The 22,861-nt window shown below is 38.0% G+C and overlaps 1 long non-coding RNA gene across 2 annotated transcripts in view; it reads right to left on the reverse strand.

Annotated features, from left to right (window-relative positions):
• LOC134550038 (uncharacterized) overlaps positions 1 to 21,861 on the reverse strand; it is an 80,923-nt gene extending 59,062 nt beyond the window's left edge. For both annotated transcript variants that reach the window (XR_010080237.1, XR_010080236.1), the window contains exons 1-2: positions 21,478 to 21,861; positions 1,532 to 1,736 (exon numbers count right to left, since the gene is read on the reverse strand). This is a non-coding gene — a long non-coding RNA (uncharacterized LOC134550038). The remainder of the gene's footprint in view (positions 1 to 1,531; positions 1,737 to 21,477) is intronic.
• Between the last annotated feature and the right edge of the window lie 1,000 nt (positions 21,862 to 22,861).

The raw sequence follows: 22,861 nt of genomic DNA on the forward strand, positions 1-22,861 counted from the left end.
AAGCCTTGAATATATTATCTGCCCAAACCTTGGGAAAGAGACCACCTGGTAACTCCTGTTTAAGCTTAAGTGAATAAATCAGTGTTTCTGTTTTTTCTAAGATCTTTTTTGAGCAGCTAATATGGTATCTACAGTTTCTTACTACTTTAAAGTGGTTAACTAAGTAACTCCTGAAATGTTAAAATAGGCAAACACCCCAGCTCACCATGGTGATTTTTCTGTTTGTTTTCTTAAGTCACAGGGGAAACTGGAAGTGAGGGTACCATCCTTTCTTCGACCAAAGGAAAGTAATTTCTTCCAAGAACAGATTTGGTTTAGTGAAAATGTTTCCTTTCCTAAAGCCTACTGACATGATAACTTACTCATTTTAATTTTTCCCTGTCTATAGGAAATTAAAGACCACAGAAAGAGACAGACAACTCCAGAAAATTTTCAGTAAGAATCAAGTCCTGATCCCAGAAGGTACCAGCTGTGTGCACAAGTCCCACCAATCTGGTTGATTTCAGTCACCATGGAAAACTCACACCCTGGACTTTTTCAGTCTTGCATTCAGGTTCAGAATAGAGATAATCAAATTCTTTCGCACTATTCAAATTATTTCTCAGGCAATAAAATAAGTGGATTTGACGATTTTCTCCATGTGTCACTGGATAATGTCCTCTACCATGATGTTTACATATGTCATTCTCAGCAGAGGAGAACGTAACCTCTCTGTGCAAATTTCAGGACATTCCCATACCATCAGCCTTTGTCCTCTGACAGTATAGAGTGTGTAAATCTTTCCCCTTTTTTGTGCACATTATTTGACTAAAGGACTAGCGGATTTCACTCTACAGCTACGAAGTGTGCACTTGCACTGACAATCAAATTGCAAGGGCTTCACATTGCACCCGAACATAATTCTAATAGCCTAGAAACTAGCATATTCAAGAAAAACACCAGAGTTTCTTATGAGGCCTGCCTTATGTTTTTCAGAAATTGACTCATTTTTTATCAAAATTTGACTTTTACCAATGACTGATTTGTGATTTATCAGAATATATTTATGCTTAGAATGATTATTCTATCTCTGTGCTCTCTGATACCGACTATCTGAAACAGGACTAAGAAGTCATCAGAAAGGCTGAGGGAGATACAGGAAGGTGCAGCAGAGAAAAGAAGAAAAGCAGGATGGATCAGAAGTCAGTATTTATCTTTGTTAGTGAATCTAAACATTTAGTGTTGCTCAAAGTCTCCGAAGAAGAGCAAAAGGAGCAGAAAAAAAAATCCTGACAATATTTTCTAAATAATTATTTCAGGACACACTAATTAATTTTTGTCTGCTAAGAAAGAGAAGTGGACAACTTAAATTTCAAAATCTTCAAATTATCTATGTGAATCAGAAAACTGTACACATACAGACACTGACATTTATTTTTTACAAGGGTGCATGTCTTGAGAGGAACTGCCACTGGAATATTATTCCCACTCTGCATGTCAAACATTAATATAAAATCAATATGGATTCATGTTTCCAACATTTTTCACACACCTGTATTATCCCTCCAGAGGGTTTTGCCACACTTGGCATTTGGCTCCCCAGGACATGGGAAGAGGTTCACTGCATTCCTCCTGCTCAGAACAGCATCTCTGCCAGGGGTTGGCAATGGCTCAGCAAGACCCCAGCATCTGTGGCAGGGAAGTGCAAGGTGAGACAAAGGTGATTTGTGGTAAATTTGCTGCTCTGTCAACAAGTCCTGAAAAATACAAGGTAAAAAGGGTGTTTTCCACAATACAGATGACATCCTCATTCAAAATTATACATTTGGAATTGCTTTGTGACAAAGACACAAAGACACTCTCTTAAAACACTTTCTGTCTTAAGACATTTCAGGGATAAACCCACCAGAACAGCCAACCTGCTGAATACACTTAGGCTCACATAAAAGCTTGACTTGAAAGATCCCAATTTTTTTCCCCAAAAATATCATTTCCTTTTGAACTCATAATAAATCACCCTTCATTTTGCAGCTGAACTAGTTCTCGAACAGGCTCTACACTTCAATTTACCTCATGATCAGACATGGTCAAAACCATTAGTTAATTAAAAGCTTCACAGTTTTGAGAGAAGAAAACCCCAGAAAACCACATCACACTATTTTTTCTTCCAATAGGATGTAGCATACCTCCCTCCCTGTTTACAATGTCCTGGAACACTGCTCAGGAGCTGGTTTTGAGCTCAGCGTCCAAAAACTGCCAGTCTCAGAGGACCTTCATTTTCCTGAGCATCCCTGTGAATCATTGACACCTTTCAAACCTGGATTTGAAAAGATTGCTATCTAAGTTAAAAGGTAAAATGCAGTCCTAACACATTTCCTCTGGATCAGGTATTGGTATGCCAACCTGTTTTAATGTATATGGTCAGAAAGTTACAATATCCTCAACTGAAACTACATCAGCTAAGACCACTGCTTACTCCTCCTTGCTGATATACTAAATCATTGCTCCTAAATATGGTGACCTAGTGCTCAAAAATACACTCGAATTCCCATCTGGATTTTGTTCCTGCATACTTTGCTTTATGGAATGGAACTCTGTTATTTCTTTCCTTCTTCTCCGCCTCAAGCTTCCAAAGCTCAAGGCCAACATTTTTCTGAGGCCTGTGGGAGAAAACCACAGCTACTTTCCCTGACACAGGTGGGAAAAAGATCATAACCACAGATCCTTAGCGTCACTGCCTGCAAAAGTGTCGTGGTTGTGGGGGGAGGTCAATTTTTCCAGGGGGATGTGGGCAGGCCAATCAGTGATCAGCTTTTCTGCTGGCACCTGGATTGGTCACTTGGAGGTTTAGACACGCCTCTGAGGACACAAAGGGTTAAAAGCAGGACTCCAGGGGGGTTTGGCCTCTTTTTAGATTCCAGTTTCAGCAGAGAGACGTGTCAGGCCGCCTTCCCCTGCCAAGCCACGAGGCTGGGTGGGGGAGGGGAAACACATGGTCGGGCTCAGGTAAGCCGGAGCCCCGGGGGGAGGAGAAGAGAGTGGACAGGACTGGAACTGAGCTGCCCCGTCCAGGATGGAGGGGTGGAAAACTGTGGAAGTGCCTTCGGTGTGTGCTCACCCCCCTTCCCCCCAAACTCCGGGAGAAGGTGCCCAGCCACGTGGGGGTTGCCCAGCCTGGGAGTGCCTGAGCCTGCACCCTGCCGAGAGCTAGAAACTGTTAACCCTTGCTTGGCAGAAAGAAACTTTTCTTAGACATTGATTCTCATGACTGGTGGTTTCGGAAAAGAGAAGGAAGCGGCCTGGGACCGAGATGATAAAGCACGATTGGAAGGAACCTGATGAGCAAAGAATGAGAGGAGTAGCTTTCTGAGCTGGACTTTTCTTGCATAATGTCAGCCATGGACTGAACTTGAGTCTCTTTTGAACATAAACTGCATTTTTGGGTGGATACAGCTGCCCTTGCTTTTGCTACAGTGACTGGCACTTGAAGAGTGGAGCAAGCAGAGAAGAGAGGGGGAGGGTGAGGTGGCGCCCTCTGCCCTCAGGGCAGACCTGCTCTGGGAACCCCGGCCCCTAAGAAAAAAGGGGGAGAGCTTGGCATGCAAGTATCCTTAAAAGAGCCCTGTATGCAGCTTCAGACTATGGACACCGGTGAGAGCGCTGGACATAGGAAAAAGAGAGAGTCACCCTAGCAGACTTCTCCGGGCGGTGCCACGAGTGACATAGAAACACATAAGGGGTGGACCCGTGTTTTCTGAGGAACAGTCTGTGGTGCGAGAGAGACTCCTCTCTCCCTTGCTGAATTGAAGATTGGTTTGGTTTTTTTTTTTTGAGTGGTGATTGTTTGATCTAAAACCCAAAGGTTTGGTCTGTGAAGAGTAATGTGTGGGGGGTGGAAACTGGGAGAAGAAATGTTCTAAGAAGTTTTTATTTCTGTCTCTGTGTGTGTTTAAGAGTTTTCTGTCCCTGTTCTTATGTAATGTAATAAAGTTTTAGTGTTTTTTTGTTTTCAAGATTTAAGCCTGCTCTGCTCTGTTCCTGATCACATCCCACAGTAGTTGTTAGAGAAAAAACATATATTCATAGGTGCATTAACATCTGGCCAGTGCCAACCCATGACAAAAAGATACCACATTCAGTTATCATTGGCAGGATGTTAGATACATTCTAGTCCAGTGAGATCAGGGAGGGGACTATTCAGAGAAGCAGCTGCTGCACACCTTGTTACTGAAGATGAAGAGGTAAACATGATCCCAATGTCATAGGAAACACACATGGCAGTTTCTACTGTGGCTTCTACTGCTAAAACTCAAAACTAAAACCTTGTTTTCCTGCACCAAAATATTTGTCTATTTTTTAAAACAAGATTTTCAGAAGACAGGGATCTCTGTGGAGAGGTGACAGCATGTTTGAATACATACTGACAGCAGATCCTGTATGGGGATGGCAGATGAACTCACAAACTTGTGGGAGCCAATGTAATTTGTTGTTTTCAGTTTCACAACAGCTTTTAGAGACAGTAGCCCTGTAGACAAACTAAGGAAGCTCAAGGCAGTTTCAGAACTGGATTGTTGGTTGGATAAACAATGCAACAATGCACACAATGAAAGTCATCTAAACTTGGTACCACACACCCATTTCCTTAACGCACGAGTTCTTTTGTTTTAACCAGTGCTCGTGATGTTTTGAAAAACATATTGAAACTTTTCAAAAATCTGAGAGGATCTTATGAATCAGTGCATAGACAAGTCTTTTCACCAGCCACTGACACACAACTTTGTTCAGGATGGCTGGTAGAGGAGGGTGAATGTATGTTATAGACTCATGACTAGACAGAAGCTTGGCCAAAAGAGCTTATGGTTATAAAAAGAGACACGACTTTTGCAATCAAGAGAATTCTGTATTATAGGTGCTTATAAGAACACCCTCCACACAAAAAAAATCTCACAGAGCCCATTTGATAGGCTTTATAACGGTGAAGAACCAAACAATCCCCTCTTGGAATCAAACCCATGGTTTCAGAGAATAAAAGAATTTCAAAAATCAGTGTTTAGACACAAATCTCCATCAAAGATAAATTTGTGAAGGTAGAACATCCTGCTGAAACTTAGGCTTCCCTCACTACTTCTAAAAAAACAGTCAGAGAATGAAATATCTCAAACAAAATTTACTGTATAATGAAAATAGGAAATTTGTACAGATATACGCAATATTTAATTAAGTAAAATAATCACCACATCTTTTATTAGTTAAATTTTCCAAGTACTCAAAGCTCCCAACCTAAACCCCACTTACCATAAGCTGAGAAGTTAGCTCTTTCTCGTTCCTAGCCAAGAGACATGGGAATTCCTCAGCAATCTATTGAAAATATAATTTGTCTGTGTACTCATACCTACTTAACCAAAAGAAAGCTATTGAAAGAACCAATTCTGCTAGTGTTAATTTAATACAACTTTTTTTCTGCATGAACAAAAAATTATTCATCCATCCCAATAAAACAGAAATACAAACTGCAGGAAACAGTTCCTTCAGTCCTCATGGAATAGACATTAAAAGGTTCAACAAAAGTTATTATCTAAGACTGTAAATTTACTATTGAATTATTGATAAGCTGCTTCTATTGTCATTTTTACTTCTGTTACCAGAAATTTAAGCAAATATGAAATTTCTAAATACACCATGCCTACAAAAAAATCATGTTCATAGGCACCAGGATTCTCTGCAATCCCAAAGGCATTTTCATAATCTCACAGGTATCTTCAAGTCCTGGAATTTGCATTCTGCTTCTCAGCTCAGTTTGCAGACCTTTAAAAGCACAGGCAACAAGATAATTCACTATTGGCTACCATCTAAGGGGTTCAAACATCTGAATTATTCTGTCTGAGGTCAACTACAATGTATGTGCCAAATTAGGTTGAAATCGAGCTAGGAAGAGCTATGAAATACTAAGATCTTTGGTGCTTGGGAACTTAAGGCTGTTACTGACCAATGTGCACTATCTTGGATCTTTTTCCAGGAAAAGAAGGCATTTTCAGGAATCAAATATGAAATATAAGCTTACAACTTATGAATATGTATGCTCCAGTGATTTAAATTTTGCTGTGCAAGCAAATATAAAATGTGGATTAAAACAGCAAAATTTTGTAAGAGTGTTCCTTAGATTTTGGAATTCTAGAAAACAAGGATGCACATGACATCATATGCACTTGCATGCCAACAAGATTTGCAATAAAAATAAAAAGATATGTTTCCCTGGGCTTTAACAGTCTATTTTACTATACTGTTTAATATAACCAGAAAATATATTCCAGGAACTCAGGTTCAAGGCTTCTAAGATGTATACATCTAAGGGGTGTAATTCCACTAAAATATTATAGTGTATACATGCAGTACTAATTTTTTACAGACCCACACATATATACATTTCAATATAGTTTAGTCAGTTACCAAGAGAATTAATGTATATCTCAATATGTATGGGTTAATTTTTGCACAATTCAAAATTGTGAAATATACACAAGTAAACATACTATTTTTATTCTAAAATAATTTTCCATAAATTTCTAAATTATGAAGGATATTTCATATAACTATCTCCTGAAACTTTTGAATACAATTAAGGTAGGGCTAAAGAGAATCAAGTGATTCTCCTCCTCAGGGATTCATGTTTAAGTAAATTCCCAACCCTAAACCTAAAAGCAATCCTTGCTTTCTATTTTCTTGGAACAGATAACACCACCATTAAAACTAGTCTTTGGAGGGGACAACTTGAAACAGAATTATCCATAAATGAAAATGCTAATTAAATCAGCAACTTTTTTTTACTCGATATGCTAAACTTCAAAGTCCAAGAAGGAATTTTAAAAATCTAAAGTAGCTATCAGCCTTCACTACTGTTAATGTTTCTCCCACTCACCTAAGCCCATCTCCACTAGCTTCCCAGCCTTATCTTAACTTCTTCCAGGAACAGAGAATAGAGTAATGAAAGAACAGTCAGGAATAGACTGAGATGCCCTTGTAGATATTTGTTTTAAGACTGAAAACTCAACAGCATAATTCACAATGTGCCAGCCACATTTTTCAGAAATAATCAGCATACTGCCATAAACCTTGAATTTAAGCCTCAAATATGCTTTAAAGGGCTGATTACAAAAATATTCAAGATTGCCATTGATCAAGAAGCTACAGAAAAAATAATTAGTATCATAAGCAATTTCTGGTATTTTTTTCTTCCCTAATTATAAAACTTTTAATAGAAAATCAAACTTTAAATAGATTGCATTCAGCCAAAGCCCTCTTCCTATACTGGTACAAAATTAAAAGGAAAAAAAAAAATCATCCTTAGAAGGGAGAGAAAGAGTCAGAATCTATTAAATCTATCTTGTCTGACACAAAATTACAAGTGTGACGTAAAAATCTAGCTAGCCTGACACAAAATTAAGCTGCTGCTGGTATAAGTTTAAAGAACACGAACCATCTCAAATGCAATAGAGGAAACCACAGGATGCAGATTCCAGAAGTGGCATCCACGATCCCAGCTGAATGCATTCTGTAAGTGTGGAGTGCGATGACACTGAAGTAACTCAATCCTGACAAGGGACTTAGAGCTGCACAAAGAGAAGACAACTCTGGTAAAAGCTCCAAGTTGCCTGATCACTATGGGTTCCTAATGAACACCAGTGCATTACCTCCTTGTGCAAATCAGAGCAAAGGCTGAATACTACAATTTGAGAATTCATTTTCAGTGCAACCTTTAAAAAATACAGAACTACACACAGAAATAAGCATCTGATTTTTGGAGGAAAAAAAAAAAAAATCCAAGCTCCCTGATCTGTGAGAATAGTCTTGCCAGTACTGTATGTGCTTATCCTTGACCATGACTCAGAGTCGGCAGTCAAGAAGGATTATAAAACTAGGATGTATTCCTCCCATTTTCTGGTTAAACTGGAAATTTAAACTTAACCTGAACGAACAGGGTACATCATGACAGTTACATTTTATAGCCACTCTGATGTCTACCCCAAGAACCTCACTAATTCCATTTTTAACTTACAATTTTGTCCTCCCTAATTTCCTCTGGCACTGAGTTCCACAACTCAACTTCACACTGCCAGGAAGGGTTTTAAAACTTGTTCTTCCTGGGGAGCAGAAGAAACATTATGTCTCCTGGTCACCCTCTCCTCACAATGCCCTGGTGTAAGGAGAGCCAAATCTGAACTGATTGTATCATAGGACAGAGAGACTTTTCTTCTTTCCCCTGCCCCCCGCGCCCCCCCCCCCCCCCAATTCTTGTTTCAACATCTTTGTCCTGTGAACACAGCAGTGAATTCCTTTTCTAAGAAACTCTCTCTTCCCAGCACACTTCTGCCAGGAGGCTTATGACTGCTCTAGTAGTCAACTCTGTCATGTTATTTTGGTCCATGAGTCTTTCCTGAGCTGACTCTATTTAAATTAAAGTTGTGCTTCTACTTAAATTAACCGTAGTATTTGTGAGCATTAAAATCACCATGCAAGAAAGCCCTCTGACCTGCTGGCTGATTCCTTTACCTTAACAAATATTCAATCCCAAGAAAGCTAAAGGCTCAGGGTCTTGCTCAAAAGAGATAAAAAAACTCCTTTGAGACACAAAACATTTATCCTGAGCCCAACCAAAAACAATAAAATGGAGGGTAAGGAAATTGACGGAGAATGATAAAGTTTAAAAATAAGACACAATTTCTTTCACTTAGAGAGAACTGTTGATAACTGAACTAATGACCAAGGGAACACATTTGTCTATATTTCACTAGATCCACAAAATCACTTAGTGTGACATGAAAGTTATGATAGTTATAATGAGATGGCATTAAGAAAGGAAAAAATAAGATTGAACAGTAGAAAACACCATTGGTTAGTGAGATCTGTTAAACTAAGATATGGTCCTCTCTGTCAATGTACTTTACATTTCTGAGAATATTTAAAGAAAAAAGATAGGAAAAAAAAACCTTTAAAGAGAGAATTCCACATGGAGGGCAAAATTAAAAAACAGATTTTCCTACAGGTTGATCTCCCTCCCTTCTAAAAAAAAGCTGTACAAAACTGACCTCTGCCTGAAACACACTCAACAGAGTTGCAAATGCTGATGGATGGCTATCATATACTCACCAGGCAGACAGTCCTGTGGAGCACAGATAATTTGAGGGATGAATCAGATTAGCTCAAGCTGTTTCAAAGCCCCCACCTCTCTCTCTGATTCTTTCCCTTCAAGGGCACTATCCATGAATGTGACATTCCAAAACAATGAAATTGGTAAAGCAACAAAAGAAAAACTCATAAGGATGGATTAAAAAAAAAAAAAACAACAAAAACCTACACAGAAGCAGAACCAAGGCTGAAAAATCGCTTCCTAAATATCTCTTCCAAAAGAAATATTCAGAGAAAAAGTTAACATTTGCTCCCCACACCCTGAAAGTGCCCTGCAGTAGTACTACCATAAGTTAAATCTGTTCCGTTCCTACAGACATGTGTTAGGACCAATCACACGAGTATCTAAGTGAATGATATAAAAACTGTTATCTTTTTTCCTTTAGTGTGACTCATGCCAGCTGGACTAATCTAAATATTATTAAATATTATTAAATATATTACATTTAGGCTTAAATTGTGCCAGCAGGACTAGTTAAGAAAAACAACATAAAAGATAATATTTTAATTAATTATGTTCCCAGGCTGTGGTGATGGGTGCTACCCTCACTACTAACATACAGTCTCAATTATTTTCCACAAATGCATAGGTATGTCTACCAATCCTTCTGGCAGCACTTCCACTGCTGTTACATGGTGCAAGATTTAAAAGGCAATCCAGGAAAGTCTATAATGTGCTATAAAAATTAGGAAGCATTTAAGTGCCTAGATCACCTTCCCAGAGGACCTTCCTCACTTACCTGACTAAATTTCAGTGACTGTCCCTGGAAAGTGACCTGCTTTCTGAACTGACAGCAGCATAACCCTACTTTTATTCTGGCATCTCTAAGAGATACTCAAAACAGCACTTACCAGCACAGTGTTGCGGAAGACCAATTCTAGGACCAGAGGGATTCTTTTACAGCAGTAAAAATCTACTGAAAATTGCCTTTGCATATTATGGTACCTACACCAATGCAACATTTAATATTTTTATGACTGCCCGAAACTTATACCTGTGTATATGTACAAATGTATGTATATGTACAGCAAGCTGTAGTAATTGATGTGTTTTGCGGTTGGTTTTGTTGTTGCTTTTTATGAAATAATGACGCTTATAGTTTTAGAAGCTTTTCAACGGTGAAAAATACAGTATTTTAAAAAGTCAAATTGTATATTGCATGTCAAATCTAGCATGCCTCTGGGAGGACAAATCAGCATCAGTTACACTTTCAAGTCTGCAAGCACAATTGTTAAATATATTACGATCAACAGGAGGAATGCAGAGTATATTAAAGGGAAAAATAAAACTCCTGGTAGACAGTAACAATTTTCTTCTTTTTTGTAAGAAATACTAAGATGCTGGAAATTGCTCATCCTTAAATCACTATTAATTAACATAAGACTTAGCTATTTCTTCTTCAACGCCTTACTCCTTTCCTCTCTCTGCTTCCAAAACTAGACTGTGAAAAAAAGAAAACATCTGTGTAATGGAAACCTACATAACCTCCAACAATTTGCATTTAGAGGTAAATCAAATTTATTTGATTTACACTATAATGGTGCTTCAGTTTTGGTAACGTTTTCTAAAGGTTATTGAATTTTTGTACAAGACTTTAGAAAAACTTTTTGTTAAATGCAGAGTGTTCAAATGCCCTCCTTGGGCATATGCCCTTTTCCAGCAAAATAACTTTTCTTGTTCAAATTAACCAGACACTTTGTTCTCTGCTCCCACTTGTCCACACAAAGAGATTTTTTTTTTTTTTAATTTCAGAAGTGCCTCTCATCTGAGGTATGAAGTGCAGGAGTTTATTCCAACTGAACTTTACCTAAATCAACAAAGAGTGCTCCCAGTTCCCACAAACAGCTGATTTCTGATCTTTGCCACCACTTTGAGTCTCTGGAGAATTTTCTCAGCAGCATCACACAGCCACATGTTCACAGACATGCCCATCAGATGCAGAAGTGGCCTTAGGGAGCAAATCAGACTCTGGGTACAATATGAAAAATAGGAACACTCCTGTGCATATGTGACAGGACAGAGAAGGCAGAGACCACACTGCCTCTGCCCCAGGTTTCCCTAAGGCATCGGTCAGAGGGATAGAACAGGACACTTCAGTGTAAGGAGTGCAAATGCAAAAGGATATCAACTAGTTGGTTTCCTCATTCTGGTTTAGCAACAGCATGGATGGGAACTGACATATTACAGTAAGTTGTGGAGTTCCCACCTCTCTTGAGTGTACTATTTTTTCTTTATTTTTAATTTCTCAATAGATTTTAGGAACTGATTAAGAAGCTGAGTCACAGTCTCATCTAGTATCTGTATTCTAAAGGTTAATACAAGCATCCAACCATCACATTAACATAACAGCAGCAAAAATCAATCCAGCATGAGACTGAAAGCACTAAATTCATCCTTAATTCCAGTTACGGCCTGTTGTATAAGTTTTAAATTTTATGTAAGGAATTGATACAATTATAACTTTCCACCTCCTAAACCCTTTGAGGAGGGAAAAAAAAGTAAAACAGCGACTTGGCAAAGAATTCCCTTTTTCACTGATACACGATGACCTTCTTCTAAGATCTTTTTTGGAAAAAACTTCATACAATTTTTGTTGAAACCTCCTAATGCCTACATTAGAAGTTGTCAGTGTAGGGACAACACCGTGAAGGATAAAGAGGAACAAAACAGATTAAAGGGAATAAAAACCTAGATCCTGTTTTCAATATGGGTAAAACATACCAAAACTTTTTTGAATGCAGAAAAATATACATCTATTTTGTTGCAGTTAATATCTTGTGGAAGTTCATGGCCAAGGAAGAGCCTTTGTGCCATGCCTGAAGTTACTGCATTCAAAAGGATGGAAACAGGAGTGGAAAAACACCTTTAAAATGCATTTCACATTTTCTTCTAGTTCAAAATTACAATTACTACACACTTTATAAGCCTCCAGCCAGTTTTAGTAAACTGCTACTTACAGGTCTCACATGACAGCCAACAGATGAAAGTGGTGAGTGAGAGCTCTCATTCACTGCTGCTGGCAACCCACTGCCTTTCTGATTTCTTTCTTCAGAAACAAAGATAGAGTGGGGGAAAATAAGGTAAAGGGTTATTTTTAAAAGCTCTTATTTTCAAATCACTATCCAGGAGCTGTCTTAGTTGGCCTCTTGTTAGTTGTCTTTCATCTTCCACTTCTGTCTCCATAGAAACCTTGCAGCAGCATCTCCTGCCTCACTAGCCTGAAGCCTTCAGATGTGGCTGGTGCTAAGCCTGGCTGGGCAAGCTGGGAGAGGATAGTGGCAGCACCCCTCTGGTGCTGAGGCTCACGTTGCTGGTCCCCAGTCACACGCAAACCTTGGGTACAAGAGAGAAATCTCCTCTAGCCCATCGCTCAGACTGCTGCACAAGGCTCGTCCCAATCCCAGTGGCTTCCCTTTCCTCTAGCACCCTTGCAGAGATGGATGCATGGTTGGGATGAAGGAAACACCTTAGACCTCATAAACTAAAACCCCAAAAGCTGGAAAACAAGTGAAGTGGAGGGATACTGAGCTACATAATCAGCACAGAGAAAGTCAGCTGGCTGCAAAGTGGGGCACTTCTTAAACTCTGGCCCCTCTTTCCCTGCTTCTAGAAAAGTGCAGGGGACACTATCAGGAAATGTATTTGGAAAAAAAATGAAAGACCAGCCTGAATATTCAGAGGTACATTTTAATACCACCTCTACTGCGGAAAGTCTTTTTTCCGTGGTGTTTTTCTATTTAAATGGTTTATCTAGGAAAAAACCCACTTTTTTCTAGTGTCAATCAATTTTTTTAGAGAGAGAGGGGTACTGAGAATTAACTTATATTTATTTTTTATTTCTTTGAATGGGCTGCATATGAATAGAATGGTACTTTTTCTTTTACCTGCTTCAGTTTTCCATCACTATTATCCCAACTGGAAAATACCAAAAAAGTGTCATTTTGAGATGACAGCTATGAGTCATCAGGTGGCCAAAACTGACTAGTCAAACGCAAAAGAATTTACTACTCTCTACAGACTGCCCAAGGGGACTACTAAAAACTCTAAGATGGGGAATTGCTCTCATCAGAAGAGGGCATGTTCAGGCAGACAGTCCCTCAGACTGGTTTTCTCTGCCAGCCCAGCTAATCTCATTTCAGTTTGAGTAAATTGTTCTTAAAATAAAAATTCTCTGCTCTCAGGCACACAGAACAGGAAGAAGTGGGTTATGGACACAAAAACACAATAACAACTTCTGGCAACTTGCTAACAACAAGGGAGCCTACAAAACACTCAGCACTAAGTAAGAGGTTACAAAATGTATCCCGTGAAAATCTAGAGAAAGAAGGGTCAATCCTCCTGTGTTTGAGAACTACTGCAATAGTATATGAACACAATTTCTCCTCCTTGTAGCTACTAAGCCCTGCAGACAGTTTCTGTTCAAGAGATGTGTGCACTGTGTGCCAGAACTCTGAACAATCTAGAAGAAACAGAACTGATTTTTAATTTTTTTTTTCCAATGCATGAAAGTCTTCACCACTATATGAAATACGTACTTACTGAAAAAACCAAATTATGCATTACAGAACAGATTTGGAGCTTTGGTATGTGTGGTAAGCCTAGAGATTGCACAATAAACTAATGTGAATATATATAATAATATATACTCACAGAGAGTAAGTTGTAGATATTTCTTACCTATTGTTTTAAATCAAACCCTAAAGCAAATTGACAATCCAAACGTTTATCGTGGTGCAAACAATGTATCTGCATATTAGTTTTTATTATATCTAGAGTTGTGAAGAATTTCTAAATATAAAGAATGTGTAAGACAAATACTAACTTTAAAGTCCATTTCATGAAACATGAACAAAAAGAAAAAAGTGTAAGATTTGTGCAATAAGTTTGAACCAATGTACTGAATGCAGATAGTAGTGATAACAAGTTATTTGCCAGGATGATGATTATTTTCTACAATATCAGTACACATTTACTCAGGCAAATTTTTTGGTCTGAACTACGTAGTAATTACTTCATCCAGGAAGCAAATTTCTGAAACAATGCACTTCAACTCACTAGCAAATAGTTTGTTTTTAATAAAGATTTTCAAAGGTGTAACTTATGGGGAAATAATACTCAGTATCATGCATTTTTCTCAGTGTCTGTTGCACTTTACTGAGTGTTAGGTGTGAATTTGTTATTCTCGTCATAGAAAGAAGAGCAGTCTGCTCAAATCAGCATTCCTGGTACAGGACAGTACAGTTGCCATCTGTGTCAATGCAACAACCCTGCCAAGACATGCCAAGCTCATAGTTAAATTTGACAGAGAATCTTACAGTGCCCCCATCACACTCACTCTCTTTCAATTTACCATTCTTCCTCAGTGACGGAAACCAAATGTTAAACAGCAAAATGAAGGCTGGTTCAGCTTCCAACAATGAGATCATTTTTCAAATCTATGGTTTCCAGCTGATGGCCAAGTGCAGGTCTTGGATGCCTTAGTTCTCCTTTCTTAGATGCAAGGGCCCTGTCACAACAACAGGAATTCAGAATTTTAAGAAGATATTAAACAGTCATGAACATAAGATAGCTGTTCTAGTTATTTGTAGAGATCGTGTTGTTATGTAGTATAGTTGCTGTAGCAAAATTGAAAAATTTAATGTTGAAAGCTGAGAATAACACTACAAAACTTAATTTTTCCATTCAAGTCAATGCCATCAGCAAGGAGTACACTGCCACATTTTCTGATGCCACAGGCCCAGAGGAAGATAAAGATTTACTGAAGATAAAGATGATTTTTTAAAAGTGTGTGAGGATTTACTAGCAAGAAATGAAAGACCAAACTTCTCCTACCTCTTTAAAGCAGAGGGCTAGAACCCATGCAAACAATAACAGTAGACTGAACAAAAGCAGAAGAAGCTAAAGGAAATACCCTGACTATGAAAAAAAACCTGCAGAGGTAAAAGACACCTCTGGAAAATGTGACCTATCAATTTTAGTAGCGGACCTGCAATTTAATCACAGCATGGCACATTTAGAGCATTGAGAATTGAAACTGGAATTCAAGGGGGTCTACATTCTCATTCAGGTTTAAGGGAATAATATCTTTGTCTAACAGATTGACCTACAGACCATTCCAAAAGCTTTTTTTGCAAGAAATGTCACAGCGTGGAGCAAGAAAAACTGGATCAGATCTCTTTCAAGATACAAGTGCAGAGAAGAGAAGCATCTTATTCACACATTATTTGACCCTCAAAATCACCAAGGCAAGTGGATTTTGCTCCAGAAAGTGCAGGAGCAAGAGGGGCAGGAGTGTAACAGAGCTTCCTGTCCCCAAACACTGGTTTAGCTCCTGCTGAGGGCTCAGGATGGACCTGGCCCAAAGGGCTGACCTGCCCTCTCCAGCCTCGTGCCCTGCTAAAGCTGTCTCCAGCACAGGCATCAGGGTGTGAGCAGCCATGCAGTCAGCTGGATCAGGTGATTGATCCATCTGAAAACTAACCCTACCAGAGAAAGAAAAGGAAGATTAGTTTTCAGTTGATCAGCAAAGCTTTACAAGTTCTCTCTACAACAAAGAGGAGACAGGACCAGCAGTGTCTCTGGCTGGCCCAGGTCAGCAAAGCTGCTGCAGTGAAATGCTCCTCAGTCCTTCATGGACACAATGACAGAGCTGCTAACCAGGTGACCCTTCCTCAGGCACTTCACATCACAAACATGTTTAGTTTAGTGGAGGACATCTTGGCCTGCAGTTCAGACACAGTTACAGAGCAAGTGGCCCAAAATATCTCTGATAGTAATTACTATCAGAGAGATAGTAATTACTTCTTTCTTGCATGCGAAAGAGAGAAGGGCATGTCGCCCTGTACTTGAGGCCTGAAAATTTTTTATATAATTGGTCAATAGTATCATCAAGATGATTGAAGATGATGAAATTGATAGAGAGAGACAAATCAAAGTGCTCTCACTCAACCAGGCTCTGGTAGAATCTATTGATTTACAGCAAACAAAGCAATGTGAGAAATAATATTCAGACAATCTTGCAGGCATATTTTGGTTGTCAGTTCATTTCAACAAAATGGATGCTATTAAAAGGCACAATTCTCACAAACTTTAAGTTAACCACAGACACTCTATCTTATACAAACACTGAAAAATTAATATCAAAGATTATGATAAAGGGTACAGAATTATCAAATAAATAATAAGAGAGGGTCCAAAATTAAAATTGATGATGAAATCAGAACTGGACCTCATTATAGCATGTTTAATTACACAACTATATTTTTTCTGGTTTTGATAAGACCCCATCTCATTAAGTGCACAGAAAGATTTAGTGAATACTGGATTATTTAATCCAAATTACTCTTTTCTCAAGCATCTTTGGTCTGCAGTGTGATATATAGACAATAGCCACCATGGGAACGAGAAGAGTGATGGCACAACCTGGACCAACCATCAGATGTTAAAGGGGTTTGTGCTGTTCCTCATCAAATTTAAAATGCTCCTCTGTAGGCAAAATTATAACATGAGCCACCCAGACACTACTCCAATCCTGCACAAAACTTTAATCAATAAGATGTCTCAAAAGAGAGGAGGCAAGAACTGTGGAGAGTCAGACACTGAGCTATGGGAAATTACACCAGGAAATTAAGAATAAGAATACATTAGGAGCCTTAGATCAATTAGGTAAGTACAAATGCATGTGTGATAACAAACACTGACCTTGATAGAAATAAATATGTGGTGTTTGCTTGTGTGAGAGCAAGATGATTGCCCACAGCCTCAGGTGGGTGACTCTGTTGTCCCAGTTAAAGGGAAGAGGAACCAAGGGCTTTTAACAGTAAACTGAATACTTTGCTCAATATTTATGGCCAGGGCAAGAGTAGGCTGGGTAAGACAGGCTTTATCTAGATACATCATTTGGTGTCCTCAACGTGTGAACTGTGCCAAAGAAAAGGAAAAAAAACCTCAATACCTCAATAGTTTATAATTCCTCTGCGTTAATTTACTAGTGTATGACCTACTGTAGCCTAGTAGGTGTAGAAAAACCTTTGTCAAAATTAAGTGTATCCTTTCAGAAATCTATACTTGCGCAGTTTTGGCTTCACCCAAAATTTAAAAAATCATAGGAAATGGTTTTACATGTCACAGCTTCTTCACTCTGGGTACATGTGAGAGAACACATGTAATTCTTGTGGAAAACATGAGGGAGAGAAAATGAAACCAGCAAGATTTATGATAGTGTACTTATTTATACATAATATTATTATATATTCCTTTATTTTTCTTACAAAGCAGACTATTAGTTAACCGAGTTCATATGTACATGTTCAAAGTATGTACATGTTACTGACAAGATTACATGCAAGAACATGCATTTCATAGAGCAAAAATACAGGGGTTTTCCACTGTTTTACCTTTATTTCAAAACCTAGAATATAAATCAGCTGAAAGGCAGCTGTTGACAAGAAATGATAATGACTTCATTCACATATGATGACTGATTAAAATAAGCTTATAAATTTTACTGCTTTCTTGCAACAAATTGCAATTTGATGGATCTTATTTATATATTTTCATAAATGGAAACTCTGCTACAAAAACTAAAACTGTACTACCAGTAAAGGAAACTTGCTTAATAAACTGAATTAACTCCCAAAAAATAGTAAGGATTTTTTTCCTCTCATTAGGTACTCCACCAAGGGGGTAGTGACATTTTTGCCAGTTAATTCACACTCTTTTATTATTCTCTATTGAAATACAAAGACAGAATGTCTGCATTCTCTTCTTTTAAGCAGAATTCTGTAGCTTTGAAGAGAGTATTTCATAATATACTTGCATTTTAGATGACCAAATCTTAACAAGAATAAAGATATACTGTGTGTCCAGATCCTACAAACCATTATTCCAAAAGCAATTTCTACCTAAGCATGCAGAAACCAGTTAACTTAAATACAAGTGTGCAGAAGACAAAAAGATACAAACCCTTCGATAAAGCTTCTTTAGTCGTTGTCTTATTAAATGAAAAATTTTCACAAGATTGGAAAACTAGCTGTTCTTTCCTTACATTTGCAGAAACAAATAATAAACACTGAAACACATTATAGTAACAACGTACTCTTGATTTAGTATTTTGGATTTTTTTTCTAAGACATTTCTCTTCAAAAAACATCATATTTTTGTTTGGTTGTGCTTATATTAAATCTCATAAATCTTCCAAGTGTAGAGGACTGATTTAAGAGTTTCTTATTGTATAAAGCAGTCAGTAGGAGAACATTGGACTGTTACAAAGCACCTTTATAGAAAGAAAATCCAGGTTAGTTCTGTAACTAGCATCCCAGACCATTTTTAGCAATAGCTGCTAATAACTCTTAAAAGCCCTGAAGCAGTAGCACTATTGTGAACTAACCCCAAGGAACTGCCTCTGCAAATTCTACTATCAATCTGAGGCTGCAAAGCAGCTCAGTAGTTCCAGGAGCCTTTGTAAATTCCATCTCTCAGAATTGATTTCAACAACTATCGTCTACTGAGTATATGGGGAAAATATGTTATCGCTGGAGATTCAAACGTTAAAAAATCTACCTCAGGAGGACTAGAAGCTGCTCAATTAAAGTACTAGCCCTCACCATAGCCTAATATTAAAAATAAGCTGTGGAAAGAAATCAAGCTTCAGGAAATACTTTTTCTTCTAATTTTAAAAGGCATACAACTGAAAAATGATTTTTGTCCAAAGCTATATTGAACTCTATAATATCCAGGTATTCTTTATATTTTTATAAAGAAATAGTTTGGTGTTTTTAAGCAATATGTTTGTAATATTGTCAAGTACTAAGAGAACAATTGATCTGACTTTTCCCTCTACGGACTAGTAAACTGACAGTAGCAAATTTTGCAGGAGCCATTTTTACATCCAGCTTTGTATAGTTTTATATATTTATTAATACGATATCTAGAAAAAAATACCCTAACAAAAAAACTAAATAATAACAACAACAATAATAAAAATGACCAAAAAACCCAGGAAAATATTTTGCTTCTGCTCATGTGTGTTCCGTATCACATTTGTTCCGTGTGTGTACAACTTGAATGGCTACAAGTAATTTCAATGGAAAAAAATTTACTACTCATATCATAAAAACCACTCTATATTCTCAATTACCTCTTAGAGCAGCTCCTACTGAAAGATGTTCTAATACAGATGAGAGACTAAGCACCACTAAGCACCACACAAGTAGTACATGTCTGGAAGTTTCATATATCTGCTATTACTCGAAAACAAGGAACTTGCCTAGGAAACTGGGTATTTCCTGCAGCTAGGACACAGTTTATTTGACTGCAATTATTTTTGCAGTTAGTAATACAAAAATAGCAGGCAAACAGCATAAGACATCATACTCCTGACTTTTTAATATCTGTTCAGAATAAATAAATTCATAATTGATCAATTATATATTCAGGCGGGGAAGAACAATGCTAGCCTTTCATTGTCCATGGACACACAGTCTCATCACCAGAGAGCACAAACGAAATGCTAATGGCAGAGAAGATGAATGCCAATTTCCTTCACTTTGCTCCAACTTTCAGTGGCTCTCTACTATAAAAGATAGCTATTTGTGGAGACTGGCTTGTTCCATACCATTAACTCAGAACAAAACATATTTTTAGTGGGACAGCAGTGTTTACTTGTAAGAACTGATGAATTGTACACCACCATTTATCACTTGTAGACAAAGACTTCAGGCACAATTTTGGACATAAATCAAGGTACATGCTCCTAAATAAAAAAGGGATTGCTTAAGTCCCTAAAACTGCATAGATTGAGGTCAGATTGGCCATAGCAACCAAGAATGGTACTTAGGCCTTCAGTAAGACTTAGCAACCAATAAATGAGCTCAGATCTCTTTTCATCTCCACTGGTGTGAAAGCCAAAATTAAAAAGATTAGATCACGCTGCACCCATCACAATAGACTTCACAGTGAAAAAGTCATTTCTAGCCTTTGATTCACATCCAATAAATAACATTCATTCCTTCCATAATGAACAACTTTCAAAGTAAATTGAATCTCCATAGTGCTGCTTTCCCTTGCTGCACCGTATTTACATAACAATATATCACAGGAAGCTCAGAGTGGGTCTTGCAAATGGAAGACATGTCTTTAGCACTGATTACACTATACTCAGCTTTAAAATGCTTGCCATTTAAACATAATGCACAGTAGATTATAATAAATAATAAACAACATTTTAAATCTTGTGGTATGAAACTTTGATGATTTCAATATGGAAATTTCATAGTAAACAGCTCCCTCCCCCTTTCCTTTGAGTCCTTCCATTTGAGGATATTCAGCAAATTCTACTTTCCAGGAGCACTGGTGATAGTATCTGTCTCGTGTTTCCAGGGTAAGGGATAGTACATTATTTAATTTTTACTGCCTCTTTTTACAGTGTTCCTCTTTTCTTTTGTATATCTTTTCAAGTACTTGAACAATTCTTTCTAATGTGCCAAACACATCAGTAACCTATTACTCCAATCTCACACAAAGCACTAAGTATTGCTCATTTTCCTCTCCCTAAAACAGTAGTTATTTGTAAATAGGTGAAGCAGATCACAGCTGCAGAAATCTAACACAGACCTAACACATGAAATCAAAAAACGCATCCAGCAAATGTTTGTGTTGTATTGCCACTGTACGCCCTGTATTTCTCATGCTCAGTTTGTTATTATTGTCATTCCCTTCCTACTGTAGGTTGCATAGATTGATGTTTAAAGGAGTGTTTGACAAAAATACAGAAACAAAAATTCTACACCTAATTAAAAACACGCAGGAATAATTTCAGCCCTCTGCACCAACAACTCATGTAGATTATACTATGTGAACTCAGCAGGGAATCTCATTAATTTTTAAAACTCTCTGACCCTAGTGCAGTTAAGGGTGTGAAAATAATTACAAATTAGGGTTGAGGGAGCACTGTTTTATTATTGCATGTGTGCTATCAGCTACACAACGTTTTATCAGATATGGATACTTACGATAGTTAAGTATAATTTTAACACGTCCAAAATAAATTTTAAAAATGCAAATATTAGAGATCTTATATTTTCAAGAACATAACTATAGTAGCCACCACTTCCACAAAAAGAAAGCCTGTCTGCACTCTGCAAACATTCTCATAGCACAAAGCATGTCAATTACAGATTAAACGCTAGTAACAGCCTGGATACGGCAGTAAACGAAGACATCTCTATAACAAGGCATGTTTGCAATCTACCGATTCCTGACTTATTTAGAAGGCTATCACATATTTGGCAGAGGGTATAAATAGTCTCTCTTACCTAAAACTTGTCAGAAGAAAGATCCTTCTTCATTGCTGTCACCTCCAGTGCCCCCTCTTGCCACCATGGAGATTGGCTCTGCTATGTTTATTGCTGTGTGCCTCAGTTACCGCCGTGACACTGATCTGCCCGCACAGACCAGCGAAGGGGTGTGTGTGCGTGTGCGGGTGTGTGCGGGGAGGAAAGAGAGCCTGCTGACTTCGGGACTGGGAGCCTAAACCTCAGGCCAAGTCAGGGCTGAATGAAAATGATCAAAGCTCTGTCCCTCATCAACAGAGTAGACAAGATTTCTCTCCCCCTCCCAATGAGAAGCAGGGCTGTCATTAGGGATTCCCACTAAAAAGCCTCTAACAGAGGCAGACCTTCTCCAGACTGCTAGTGCCTGCCCAGCAACCCGTGCAGAATACAGGTAGCTATTGTTCTTGAGACAGATATGTAGCCAGCCACTCAGACTCTGACAGATCTCAACAAACCACTGAGCCTGCCTTCGGTTTAACTCTTTATTTACTAGCCATTCACTTTTTACAAAGATCTCCTTTTGCCCTGGAGAGGGAAGGACAGGGAAGGTAAAAAAAAGAAAATCGGTAAATTGTTCTGGCTTTGTTAAGAAAAATGTTTCACATACATGAGCAGTAATCCTATGCAAATTTAGGAGTACTGACTTTCATTTGAAATCTCATCTAGTCTGGTGCTGGACAACACAGCAACAGCACTCTTCAGCAGTAAAACAGGATTCCAACCCTATAAGGGAAATAAGTCCTGCTCTGTCTTCCTCTGAATTTTCATAATTCATAGGAAAATAAAAATGTTGGAGTAGAACTCATGCATCCTTGCTCAAATAATCTAGGTATTAAAAACCAGAAAAATTTAGTGCAAAAGCTTCAGCAGTTTTCCCAACAGGCATACATTTTAAGCATTGACTGAAAATGAAGATAGCTAGAGCAAGTAGATAGTAATTAGCTGGCATAAAAAGCAGAGATAGACTCATTTCAGTCCCATAGCAGTTATATACTTCTATAAGGAGATTTTATTTACACAGGAAGTTCTGGTTTGATTTTTTTTTCATTTTATATGACATGGAGCTCAATCATTTATTTGCAAAGACATGGTCAATGAAGCTGTTGGAGGAAATATCCTGACGTTTACATTCTGTGCTTGACTTTTAGGAAGTAATGCATTTTTATATGAGAAGCTAATGATCCTGCATTCTGTAGAACTATTGTATAAGTTCAAGCCAGGTGCCTACTTCAGCTCTAAAACATTGTTTTCCCTTCTGTGTAAGTCAGTCTTCATTTCATTTCAGGCAGATTGTAGTAGGATGTGTATATGCATGGGTATACGTGCCTTAGGGTGGGTTATTTGGATTGCTTTAAAACAAGTTTAA

The sequence above is a fragment of the Prinia subflava genome, chromosome 4, assembly GCF_021018805.1.
Source record: "Prinia subflava isolate CZ2003 ecotype Zambia chromosome 4, Cam_Psub_1.2, whole genome shotgun sequence".
NCBI classification, from domain to species: domain Eukaryota; kingdom Metazoa; phylum Chordata; class Aves; order Passeriformes; family Cisticolidae; genus Prinia; species Prinia subflava.